Source organism: Lathyrus oleraceus, chromosome 4 (assembly GCF_024323335.1).
Source record: "Lathyrus oleraceus cultivar Zhongwan6 chromosome 4, CAAS_Psat_ZW6_1.0, whole genome shotgun sequence".
Classification (NCBI taxonomy): Eukaryota; Viridiplantae; Streptophyta; class Magnoliopsida; order Fabales; family Fabaceae; genus Lathyrus; species Lathyrus oleraceus.
Window position 1 is genome coordinate 357,015,152 of NC_066582.1, and position 13,998 is coordinate 357,029,149.

At 36.5% G+C, this 13,998-nt stretch overlaps 1 non-coding gene across 1 annotated transcript; it reads right to left on the reverse strand.

The window, feature by feature from the left end:
* Positions 1-7,977: 7,977 nt before the first annotated feature.
* On the reverse strand, positions 7,978-8,084 carry LOC127077682 (small nucleolar RNA R71). The gene has a single exon (XR_007787466.1). It is a non-coding gene; the product is annotated as a small nucleolar RNA R71 (small nucleolar RNA).
* Between the last annotated feature and the right edge of the window lie 5,914 nt (positions 8,085-13,998).

A 13,998-nucleotide genomic window follows, 5' to 3' on the forward strand; every position in this document is an offset into this window, starting at 1 on the left:
TTTCAAACCTCAACCAAAATGCACAAACCATATACCAAAATGAAGTTGGGGTGATGTACATCACCCCTGTAACCTTGGATTTCTCTTAAGATCTCTATGGAATGAGAAATCTGAGCTTGAATTTCTAGGTATGAAAACTGAAATGCTTCAATTTACAAAATCAAAGCCACCATTGGCTTGCCTCTCACACGAGGACTTCAGAAAACCATTTGAACACAAGCAATTCACATCAGATGAGGAGATTTAGATCAAAATAGTTTGAGCATCTACCTTTGATGAGCAACTTTATGCAGCACGATCCACTCAATCTCTTGCTTTCCATTTGCTCTTGAGATCTGGTATGAATGCAAGGCTAAGGAATAAGTCTTGAAGATCAACTGATTTTGTTGAAATTCAAGCTTGAAATGAGAAAAAAAAATCATAATTCATTTAAGTGAGGTTGGGTATGGATTTCAGCAGAGCTTCAGGTTGAATTCAGGGTGAATTTTGAATGAGTATGGCAAGGTATTTATAGCTGAGATGCAAGGAATGAGGCGTAGAATCCGTGTGCATGAAGCTTTGGATCCTCCATGCATGGGCATGTACTGGCGCATGTGAGACCCAAGCTTGATTGGAAATTAATGTTAAGCTCATTCCAAGTTGAATTGGACGTGCAATTTGAAATGCAATGGCTTGTCCATGGAAATTCAATGTAAAATGCATAATTGATCACAAATGTTCCCCTCTTCGAAAGTCCCACATAGAAAATCCAAACATAGGCATGTGAGTAATGGTTGGAAAGGTCTTGTCATAAGGAATAAAAGTTATGTTGGGCAAAAACCCATTTGGAGTTTGGAAAATTATGAAAACTGGTCATGAAGTTTGAGGTACAAAACATGCCTTTGAAAAATTTGCCAAAAGTGGCCAACTTCAAGCCCTTCTGTTTCAATGATGAAAGCCTCAAATGGAAAAACCTTCAACGTCAAAGTTGTATATCTTTTCAAGATGATAAATTTGGACTCAAATTTTGCATCATTTGGATTTTTATGAGAAAGTTATGGGCACTTGAAGTTGGACATTTTTCACATTTCAATGGTCGTAGTCCAAAGTGACCTATAATGTTTTGTATTATCACATGTGTTTATTTTGGGATTATGAAATTTTGTCCAATATAACATTTGAAGTAGACACTCAATATTTCCAATGCAACTGGTCTCACCTCAAAATCATTAAAAATGAAGAAGTTAGGTCCTTGGGAAGTTAACCCAAAATTAGGGTTTCAGTCAAAATGACCTATAATGTTTTGCAATGAATGATGACCTTCCAAGTTTCAAATGAATTTTTAATGAACATGAAAGTTGTTCATATGGTTCTTAAGAACATATTTTATACTGGGGTCATATTGATTTGACAAACACATCAAAAGTTAGGTCTCAGTGATTCTCAGTTTAGTCGGATAACTTGACTGGTCAACTTCTCAAGTCCAAACTTCAAATATTGATGAATGAATGATTGAGGATACCCACATAGGCTCATATATGCATAAAATAATGAATGAAAGAACTTACCTTGATTAAAATTAATCATAGGTTGAGGTTGCTTCATGGGCAAGGCACAGTCAATGCATAGTTGAATTAGGGTTTCCTTGGGAAACAATCCTCAAGCCCTTTGGTTTATCTTGATCAAATTGGAAAATTGAGATACTTGGGAGACATATATGATGATTGAGAGCTTTGGGAACCATTGTCATGCTTGCTTTCATCTTCATCTGGCCACTTCATTGAACATAGGAGCCTCCTAGGAGCAAGGACATACATGATTGCTTGAGCTTCAAAACAAAACAAGTTAGTGACATATTTTTGTGCTTTTGGTTAGTAAAAAAAATGATAAAAGAAATAATATACAATTCCATCATGCTTGGTGGTCTCAAACCAACTCACACAAGTCCCACCCCTAGAGTAAGGAGCCACACATGCTATGATTCTTGATGCAATGCAATGAGCAATGATATGATGCCATGAGGGATCTTAGTTGTGAAAATTAGGGCCTTACACCCGTCATGGTAGGCATATGAGGCATTAGGATTATCCTTCGGGACAAAGGGGAAAATAACAGGTGGTATTTCCTTTGGCATAAATTTTCCTTGATGGACAAGGTAAGGTAGCTAGTTAGCATATGGCATAAGGATCTAGTCACATGAGGACGCTTTCTATCATTATGCATGTCTATCCCTGACTTTGGCTTTTGCTATGTTGCACAATTTTGTTGATGTTGCAGAACCTGAGCCTGAGGAGGATGTTGATATTGGGTTGCAGCAATGCATGTGAATGAGAAGTATGGTGTGGGAACCAGAAGTGCTTGGAACTGAGAATGAACCTGAGGAGTAGCAACTTGTGGGGATATATGAGCATAGTGCATCAGGCTAGGATTTCTCAATTGATTAGAAGTTTGGTCATAATAAACCCCAAATGAAACATAAGGTAACCCAGGGTAAGTATAATGAGGCGCAACAACAATGGAAAACGATGCCCCTAGATAGGCAAAAGGCATTCCAAGGTAAACATCCTTGATACTGATATTGCACAACAGGATGGACCACTGAAAGAGGAATTTTCACATGAATTAGAGGACTCTTATATTCAAACTCATTCTAAATAGGTGCCTCCTTAGCCACAGGTGTGAAACATAGAAACTTTTAATCGATGAGCTTTTGGACCTTGACCTTGAAAGGGCAACAATTCTCTATAAAATGCCCCACGTGTCCAGCATGATATCTGCATGTGGCATCAGGATTATGCTTACAATGGTAGGGAAACTTGGCAGGCTCAATCTGTTTGGGCATAATTACCCTGGCATTAATTAGTGCATGTAGAAGATGTGCATAAGACATAGGAACTGGATTATAGCGAGGATTTTTCCCTTCTTTATCATTGTTCTCTTTTCTAATTTATTCCTACTTCAAATTCTGATTGCCTTGAGCGGGCCTCTAGCGTGATAGGAGATATTTCTCTTGGGGAGGAAGTGGCAGAATTCCTGCATTTACATTTTATATGACATCCCTCTTCAGATTGTTCTCGAGTCGTTCATCCATTGCAACCCGATTTGGGGAATCCATTGTCCTGATGTCCATGAATATCTCTAAGACCATGTCAGTCTTGTCTTGATTATGACTCAAACTCTTCTTGCACATGGTGCTCTCATACTTACCATGTTCCATGATTCTTGATGATTGGCGTCGAAGGATCGTTGTCTTTCTGGTTAAGGGAAGGACAAGGTGAGCTCTTTCTAGTTGACATGCATGAGATGCAAATGAATGAATGCACATGTTATGGATGTAATGCAAATAATTATGCAGCATTCATATATCCAAAGCCTTGATGGTGTAATAACTTGTGTTCAAAAGTCCAACATATATACAATGATGCAATAATGTATGTTAACAGCATAACATGCTCCGGATAATCTACATATACTGTCTGATGCATGATCAAAAGGTCTGATGTATACATGAGAACAAAGGTATGTAGATTCTATAATTTCCTGCAAAATAAAGATCACATATCCCCTCACAGGTAGGTTCTAGTCTTCAAGAAGGTAGTCCCTAGAAGGTTCCCAAAGGTATCTATTCAAAATGAAAATACCCAACCGTAGCGAATTCTCGCAGGACAAAAGTACTTTCAAGTGAATCTAGTTTGGGTATGGTTCTCGTGCCAACCCAACGCGTGAAACACAAGTTGACAGGACTATCCAGAAGTTTATCCTATATGTATACTCAACTCGGGTATAGAGCTTCTCTCATGTAGCATCATCCCAACCCGACAACAGCAAGTATATAACATATATCCAACATATAATGCATATATAGAAAGCAATAGAGAGTGTGATAAATGAAATAATGATAAAGCAAGTAATTAGTAAAGATAAACACCCAATCAAACAAAGAAGCAAACAAAACTAGACTTGACTCCTACTTGCAAAAGGAACGACTCCCTAACATAGTCACTAGCTGAAGCTACGCGAAAAATACCTGAGCTTATCGAACGCTCAAAGATACAACAGAATTGCCATTAAACTTTTTTATTCCTTTCCTTTTTATCCCTTTACGAGTAATCTTTAGATGGTAACACCCATTCGAGCATAGAACAATCAAAACGGTTCCCGTTGAGTACAACCGATGTGAGGGATATTAATACCTTCCCCTTGCATAACCGACATCTTACTCGTTTCTCTTCCCTTGGGTTTTATGGATGTTTTCCCTTTCCGTAAGGAATAAATAAAGTTTGATGGCGACTCTGTTGTATCTTCGAGCGTGTGATGTTCTCTGGTATTTTTCCCGTAGCTTCACGAAGAACTGGTGAAGTTTTGTCCATACTACAATGGTGTTGATCTTGAGGGGTCGAAGTATGATGGGTAACCTATTTGATTTTCAACAAAAAAAATTATGAGTTGATTATTTTATGAAACGTATGATTTTAAGGTTATAATATGGGGTTGGAATCATGAACTTATATATAATATTGGATTTGGGACAAAATTGGAACAAAGTAAACTTGAGAAAGAAATAGATGGAATATGATAGAAATGGGACGCCACACTCTTTCTGTGATTTAGAAAAGATTATAAGCCTAAGTGAAGATCACCACAAGAAACTTGGTTTCTTTATCAGATCAAAATATGATCCAATCCAAAATCAAAGGAGAAAAGCTCTCAAAATCACACAAGGTGTTTGTTTAACAAAATTCAACTTGATTTTTCATTCAAGATCAGCTCCCTATTTACAAGTAAAAGGTAGCTTACAATCATAACTCAAGAAATTTTACAACTTCAGTCCACTAACCTAATAATAATGGCTTGGTAATGAAAGGTCACACATTAAAGTTGGTGAAGAAAGTGAATATTCATTTCCTTGATGAATAATAGCAATCTATAGCCCATTTGATCAATGCATCCCACCTTTCTCTTTCTCCCTCCTTCAAATCTTTATCTATTTATTTCTTCAGTCCATTATTTACTTAGAAACATAAAGTCCATGAATTTTAAATCTTTAAGAGCTTTAGAATGTTTAAAGCACACAAAAAAAAACAAGTGTTTTGGGCCAAAATTTGAAAAGTTGACCCCTAACACATTTTATTATAACATAATTAATTAAAAACATCAAAATGGATCAACAAGCTCACATGAAGTGCCATCTTCATTAGATTGAACCAAAATGATAAGCCTTGGCCTATTTCCTTTCAATTGGTCCCTTGCTCCCATTGGTTTGTTCATAAATTGTATTAGAGCATCATTGACTCTCCTTGCACGTGCCCTTGTCCTAAGACATCCCGAGCTTTGATTACATCATTTAAGTCTTGGTTCTCCATGTCCTCATCATCCCATCCCTCTTGAGAATAATTCAACCTCGAATTAACCTCATCATCACCTACATCAAAAGAAGATAAATGAGAAACATTGAAAGTGGCATTAACACCATACTCACCTAGAAGTTCTACCTTGTAGGCATTGTAATTTATCTTGGAAAGAACTTTAAATGGATCATCTCCCCTTGGCTATAATTTGGACTTTCTTTGCAAGGGAAACATTTCCTTCCTTATATTAACCCAAACCCAATCTTCGGGTTCAAACACCATTTTCTTTCTGCCCTTATTTGCATTCTTAGCATAACTTTCATTTTTCTTGTATATTTGTATTTTAACTTGCTCATGTAATTTCTTTACAAATTTAACCTTAGCTTTTCCACCCTTATGCTTCAAAAGAGAAGTGTTAGTGATGACACTGAAATTCACCGTATTTTCGACTCCGATTTCGCATGCATTCTAGTTGTTTTATTATTATTTTGTTATGTTATTACTATGTTTCTCTTTGTTTTCAGGTTTTCAGTCTAATCGGAGCCCCGATCGAGAAAAGGAGTGAAAACGAGCTAAAAACCCTAAAATTCAGCATTTTACACTTGTGGCTCCCACTGTGGTTGGCGCCATGGGTCCAGCCATGACGTGCACGTCTCCCACTATCTCCACTTGGGCGCCACACTTTGCTCTTATGGCGGGCGCCATGGTGTTGTGGCGGGCGCCACAAGAAGAAAACTTTTCCCTCCCAATTTCAAACTGAAGGGCATCCTTGTCTTTTCCATTATTTTACTTGCTTATAAATAGAGACTCGAATTCATTTGTTTAATCATCCAAACTTAGAGGAAACTTAGTTTCACTTAGGCATATATTCAGTATTTTAAAGTGGTAATCGCTTCACATCGAGGTGTTGCCACAATTGTGTAATCAAGTCTGTGATCGAGTCTGTAATCGAGTTTGGAGCACTTTGGAAGGAAGTTAATCCTGCCGCGATTTTCATTTCTGTTTCGCATTTTATTCAACCCTCCGATTGGAGCAGGTTTTTATTACTTTGCCTTTACCTATTTTAATTTCCCGCATTGTCTTTACTTTTATTTATTTCTCGCACTCACACTACTTTCATTTATTTCCCGCACTCGCACTATTTTCATTTATTTCTCGCACTCGCACTACTTTCATTTATTTCTCGCACTCGCACTACTTTCATTTATTTCCCGCACTCGCACTACTTTTATTTACTTTCCGCACTCGCACTACTTTTATTTACTTTCCACACTCGCACTACTTTTATTGAAATTAAAATGCACCTTTACTTTACCATGTCTAACTAAACATATAAGGTTAGAATGTAAGGATCGTAATTGAAACGATAATCCGTACAATTGTTCGTAGAAACACTTAAGGGCTATTTTGACTTTCAACTTAAGTTTTCCCGCACTTAATTTTCGTTGGGTAAGATCGAAAGTCGTCCAACGTCTTTTTAAACTTAGTTGTTTTTAACTATTTCAAAAATAGCGAAAGCGCTTTGTTTAGTTCATTAGGAGTTTTTAACTTAAGAAGAAAAGTGATTTTAAAACTATTTTTGGACGCGTTTATAAGTTTAAAGTCTGGTTCATGAGAACCTCTTTTGGTTAAGAAATCCAGGTTAAAATACTTTTCAACTTAGTCAAGATACTATATTTCTTAAAAATAGGTTTACTACTCTAACGCAATGCGCGCCTTTTTATAAGTGACAATAAGAGGGTTTGATTAGGGAGTACAACTCGGTTCTGAATACGCAAAAGCGACAGTTCCTGTTAAATTGGTTCTTTTCAAAGTAGGAAACACTGCCCATAAGTAGTTCTATTAGCAAGTACTTGGATTATAAATTGATTATGCGAATTACATTCGAGTCTGTCTTTATTAATTGAACTTTATTCAACACTTTACTTTTCATTGCACACTCTAAAAACCCCTATTTCGATTACCTTAGATAAACACCATAACAATAGATAACAATAGATTGACACTTAGTCTCTGTGGATTCGACAATCTTTTATATTACTCTGACGCGTTCGTATACTTGCGAAAAGCACGCATCAAGTTTTTGGCGCCATTCCGGGGACCAATTTCGTCAAATTTCGTACCCTATTGTTATATCGTTTAGACTTAGGTTATTACCCGCCGGTCAATGCGAAGAACTCGCAGCACCAGAAGTTTAGTAGACCCCCTGGCGGAACCTGAACGTTACGCTCGCGCACGTTTATTCTTCCATAGAATTAGGAGAGTTATGGCCGAAGATCAAAACCAAATACCTCTTAAGGATTTCTCCCAACCATCCAATGAAGAACCTAGTTGTAGTATAGTAAACCCAACCATCCCAGCTAATAATTTAGAACTTAAACCCTCTTTGTTGCAACTAGTGCGACAGAGACAATTCGCAGGTCTCGCTACCGAGAACCCAAACCAACATTTAAAAATCTTTCTCCAATTAGCAGACACTTTTAAAACCAATGGAGCTTCTCCTGAGGCAATCCGTTTAAGATTGTTCCCTTTTTCCCTCAGAGATAAAGCCCTATCATGGTTAGATTCCCTTCCACCCAATTCCAATACGACTTGGGATAACCTTAGAAGAGTATTCCTTGCTAGATACTTTCCCCCTAGTAAGACCGCCGTTCTTCGAAACCATATAACTAGATTTACCCAGAACCAAGGAGAATCGTTGTTCGAAGCTTGGGAGAGATATAAAGAGTTGTTAAGAGCATGCCCACATCATGGCTTAGAGAATTGGTTAATCATTCAGACCTTCTATAATGGACTTCACTATAACACTAAGATGACCATCGAAGCTCTCGCAGGCGGTGCTCTGATGAACAAACCTTATCCTGAAGCTAGTGCCCTCATCGAAGATATGGCTCAAAACCATCAATCATGGGGAGTCGAACAAGCGGCAATTGAGAAGAAGGAAGACCAAGGAGGAATGGATGAACTAAGCTCTATAGACATGATGCAAGCTAAAATGGACGCATTAGCCCTTAATGTCGAGCATATGTGCATAAACCCGAATACTGCAGTCGCAGTTTCGTCGGATTGTGATATGTGTGGAACCAAAGGACACCAATTTGCAGAATGCAGTCTATTAAACGAAACCCACTATGAGCAAGTGAACTACACCCAAGGGAACCCATCTTCAAATACCTATAACCCTGGATGGAGGAATCACCCGAACTTCTCCTATAAGAACAATAACCCTATCCAAAATAATTCACCTCCGAGACAATCAGGTTACCAAGCCCCAAGACCAAATCAACCTATGCAACCTGTGCCACCAAAGCCGAGCCTTGAGAAAATTATGGAAAATTTTATCACTGCTCAAACCCAACAAAACAAAGAGGTCATGAACCAAAACATTCACGTTAACGAACTGATTACCAAGTTAGGAACCAAGGTTGACCAAATAGTTACTCATACTAAGATGCTTGAAACCCAGATCTCTCAGGTAGCTTTAAACCAAGCCCCCCAGACTACACCTGGAGGACAGTTCCCTGGACAACCTCAACAGAATCCGAGAGGGCAAGCCAATGCCATTACCCTATGAAGTGGGAACGCTTATGATGAGCCACCAAACCCAAGATTTAATGAACCCAAAACTTCTATGGAATGTACCGAACCCACCGACGAAGTAAAGGAACCAAAGGAATCAAAAAACCAGGAAGGTCAAGAAAAAGGAGAAGAGCCGAAAGATAATAGTTATGTACCACCCCCGCCATATAAACCACCTATAACATATCCGCAAAGACTCAAACAAACCCAGATCAATAACCAATATCAGAAATTTATTAAGGTTATAGAAAAACTTCACGTAGAAATCCCTTTCACAGAAGCCATCACCCAAATACTTTCTTATGCAAAGTTTCTCAAAGGCATCCTTACCAACAAACGTAGACTAGACGATCCAAAACCCTTGGAATGCAATTCTATTTCTGAGAATAAGTTAGCCAAAAAAGACAAAGATCCTGGAAATTTATCCATTCCTTGTCTTTTGGGAAGTCATGCCATCGAAAAAGCTTTTCTAGACTTAGGAGCTAGTGTGAGCTTAATGCCTTTAGCAGTTTGTGAGAGGTTAAACTTAGGAGAATTACAACCTACTAAGATGTCACTTCAGTTAGCCGATAGATCTGTTAAGCATCCGATAGGCATTTTAGAAGATGTCCCTATTAGGATAGTTCAGTTATTTATCCCTACTGATTTTGTTGTCATGGACATCAAAGAGGACAATGATATTCCAATCCTTCTAGGTAGACCATTCTTATCAACTGCAGGAGCCATAATAGATGTCAAGAGAGGAAAGTTGACCTTTGAGGTAGGTGACGAGAAAATAGAATTTATACTTTCGAAATTTCTTATGGGACTTGTGATGGGAGACGCATGTTATGCCTTAGATATCATTGATGAATGCGTTAGGGAATTAGAACAAGAAGAAATCATAAAAACAATTAAGTTGCCATCAACTCTCATACTGGAAGATGATGACTTTAGGAAACCCTACATCGATGATAACCTTTACGAATGTTTATCCCTTACCCCAGATCCTATGCCATGCCCTAAGAAACCAACCTTAGAACTTAAGGAATTGCCTAAGAATCTGAGATATGAGTTCCTCGACGAAGAGATGAACCGTCTAGTTATAGTCAGTGCTACCTTGAGCCAAGAGGAAACAAACCATCTTTTAGACGTTTTACGAAGATATCCCTCAGCCTTAGGATATAATATCTTTGACCTGAAAGGTATAAGCCCATCCGTATGCATGCATCGAATTTCGCTCGAAGAAGATTCAAAACCCTCCAAAGAACATCAAAGAAGAATAAACCCTATAATGAGTGATGTTGTTAAAAAAGAAGTTCTTAAGTTACTTGAGGCAGGTATAATCTATCAGATCTCGGATAGTAAGTGGGTGAGCCCTGTGCATGTAGTACCTAAAAAGGGAGGCATCACAGTCGTACAAAACGATAAAGGCGAACATGTAGCAAAACAGATAGAAGGAGGATGGCAGATAGATAAACACCGTAACAATAGATAACGATAGATTGACACTTGGTCTCTGTGGATTCGATAATCTTTTATATTACTCTGACGCGTTCGTATACTTGCGAAAAGCATGCATCAGTTAGGCAATGGCAATAAATGAACATGTGTTAGTGGATTAAAACCATACACAATTTCAAAAGGTGAAAATTATGTAGTACTATGAATGGGTATTATAAGCAAACTCAACATGAGGCATCTATTCTTCCCATATTTTTAAACTCTTTTTAAGAACGCATCTAAGAAGAGTAGAAATAGTTCTATTGACTACTTGTGTTTTTCCATTCGTTTGAGGATGACAAGTTGTTGGAAAAATTAATTCAGTACCAACTTTACCCCACAAAGTCTTCCGAAAATGACTTAGGAACGTAGTGTCCTTATTCGAAACAATGCTTCTTGGCAATCCATGAAAGTGTACCACTTCTTTGAAGAAGAGATGAGTAACATGACAATCATCATCTACTTTCTTGCAAGGTATAAAATGTGTCATCTTTGAAAATCTGTCAACAACCACAAAAATAGAATCTTTTTCATTCTTTGTTCTAGGAATCCCTAAAACAAAGTCGAAAGAGATGTCAATCTAAGGAAATTCAGAGGTATGCACAGGAGTATAAAGTCCCTGAGACATCACCTTAGATTTGGCCTTTTTATAAATAACACATTTTTCACAAAAATTTTGTACGTCAATTTTCATGTGAGGCCAATCAAAATGTTCTTACAATTAATTTAAGGTTTTAAAAACTCCAAAATGCCCCATTAACCCACCCTCATGTGCTTCCTTCACAAGTAATTCTCTAATGGATCCTTTGGTCACAGATATTCCTTTTTGCTTAAATAAATATCCATTGTGCCTAAAGTTTCCATTTTGGGCAACATGCTCACAAGATAAAAATTTAGAAGAAAATTCAGAATCACTCGCATACAAATCCTTAATATGCTCAAGACCAAACACTTTAGTTTCAAGAGTAGAAATCAAGACATGCCTTCTTGAGAGTGCATCTGCCACAAAATTTGATTTACCTTTCTTATGCTTGATTACATTAGGAAATTGTTCAATAAACTCAACCCACTTTGCATGTCTCTTATTCAATTTACCTTGTGATCTGATGTCGCACACGGGTCAAAAACGAGTTTAAAAGTGTAGTAAAACGAAAGTGACACTCGAATGTCGTATCACAAGGACTCTTGAATGTTATAACCAAACGAGTGAAAAGAAGGGGGTTTTTAAGGTACAAAACTTAAATCGAAGATGATTAAAGGTAAAAGAAAAGTTGATAAATAAGCTAATCTACTGTATCGATTTCCGACTTATCATCGATTCTTATAATTTTAATTCCCTAGCGGATTCAACTCCATTCGATTACAATACTCACTGGCAAGCGCAATTGGTATTATATGATGTATATTCCTAATTTCTGAATTAAGCAAACAAATTTAAGTTGACGCGAATTAAGCAATCGCGACTTAATCAAACACGATAACGAAAAAGCTATGCTAACGTGATTATAGTTAAGGATCATACAAACAATTAAATTTAATCAACTATATCCTATACGGAACAATAAAATTAAGCAAATGAGTTTATAGAAAGAATTGAAAAGAAATCAAAATTAAACGAAATTAATAAAAACATCAAAGTGGAATTAGAATACAGCATATCAACTCTTTGGAAATTAGCTCCCCATCGTATTCATATGCCCTATCCTCTACTTCATGAATTCTGAATCCCCCAAATCCTAAAACTACTAAGTTGTTTAAATAGACCAAGGGAATTTGAGCCTAATAGCAACCGACCCGAAAAAATATAAAATCGGCCCAAAAACTAAGTATTTTCTTAAGTCTGGAAATAAAACGAATTATTCGAACCTTCTTCACCCTGAATCAGTTTCAGACTTAAACATGAAACTGTTAGTTTATCCTTTTAGCTTTCCAATGCATATTATAACGCATCAATGCGATCCTCGTAGCTCAAGTTATGATCTGCATAGTAACAAGGTATCAAATAACTATTTATGCTGAAAATAAAGTACGAAAATAAAGTAAAGCCAAAAATAAACTTAAAAATAAAAACACACTAAAATAGTAAAAATAATAGAATAAATCATAGAGTTGTCTAAGTAGAATAGTATATAAATGTTCATCAAAATGCACTGATCAAATTCTCCCACACTTGAGCTTTTGCACTCCGAGCAAAATTTTAAATTCAAAACTCAAAACAGAAAAAACAAGAACAAACAAAAGGTGCAATTCCAAAGGTTATCAAGATACAAGGTACAACCATAATTATAATTCTAAGCTTAAATAATTTGGTGTTAGTGAGTAACTTCTTGTTACATTCAAAGAAGATAGGAAAGCAGATTACCAAAGAGTACATCCAAAAGCAGTAAGATCCTCACAGGATAAAATTCACTCGACTCTCAAGTATTTAAGTTAATTGTGTACACTCAAAGCATAACATGAAAGTTAGTACTACCATAAGCTTGAAAAGACTCTAACATCCACAATTGAAATACATGCACACAATGATGAAAATGACTTTTATTTGGTTGTAACATGGCCAAGGTAAGGGTGAGATAAATCATAAGGGGGTACTAGGCTAAAATTCAAAGAGATAAAAGAGACTTAAAAGAAAGTGCGGGAGTTGAATTTACAAAATATTTCATTCACTTGAACATTTCTATAGCATATGTTTTCTCTTTCTGTTTCTCTTTTTATTCCTTTTTTTTCTCTTTCAGAAGAAGTATGTATTGACATCCTTCTATTTTTTTTCATTCATTTTATTTTCTTTTCCTTTTTAATTTTTTTTATTTTAATTTTTTAAGTTTTCTTTCCTTTTTCTGTCAACTTATGAAATATTACAAATATAATTCAACCCCACACAACTCCAAACAAGACTCTTTCAACCCTTTGAATAAGGTCATAACAGTGTTTTTCACTTCTCAGCTTGTAATGAGTTTTAAAGAAAAAAAAGGATAATAGGCTCAAGGGGGTTTCAAACAAGGGATGCAATTATTTCAGGGTTGGCTAACTGGCTAACTGGCTAAAAAACAAAAAAGAACAAAAAATTGTCTTTATCATATCAGTGTGCACAAGTAAACAACAACATCAACAAGAGTCAATTCAAGTTCTAGAGACTAACAGATATGAGTGAATCACACAAGAAAGAAATGGATGGATTTTTGTGTGTTATCCATATAAGGCTCAAAACTCCTCGGGGTTAATGATCTACTACTAAAGATGTACATACAATTTAGAGTTTAGTCATACGTATCATACTAAAAATGCACATCAAATTTTTCACATCACACCACAAGACTTTAGTTAAGAGAACTAAGAAAAATACTCATAATTGTAACTCAAAACCCAAAGGAAAACGCATGGAATTTTTTTTCTTTAATAAAGAGAACAAAAACCAAAATAGAGAAAAACTAAAAACAAAACAAACAAAACAAAACAAATAAATGGTTCCCTCCCCCACACTTAAAACATACATTATCCTCAATGAAAGAACATAAATATAAAATAAGAGTGAGAGAAAGGAAAGAGCACACTTGAGGAGTCAAGGAGGATAAATGACCACATAAGTAGCCTTTCCCAAAGACAACTCTTC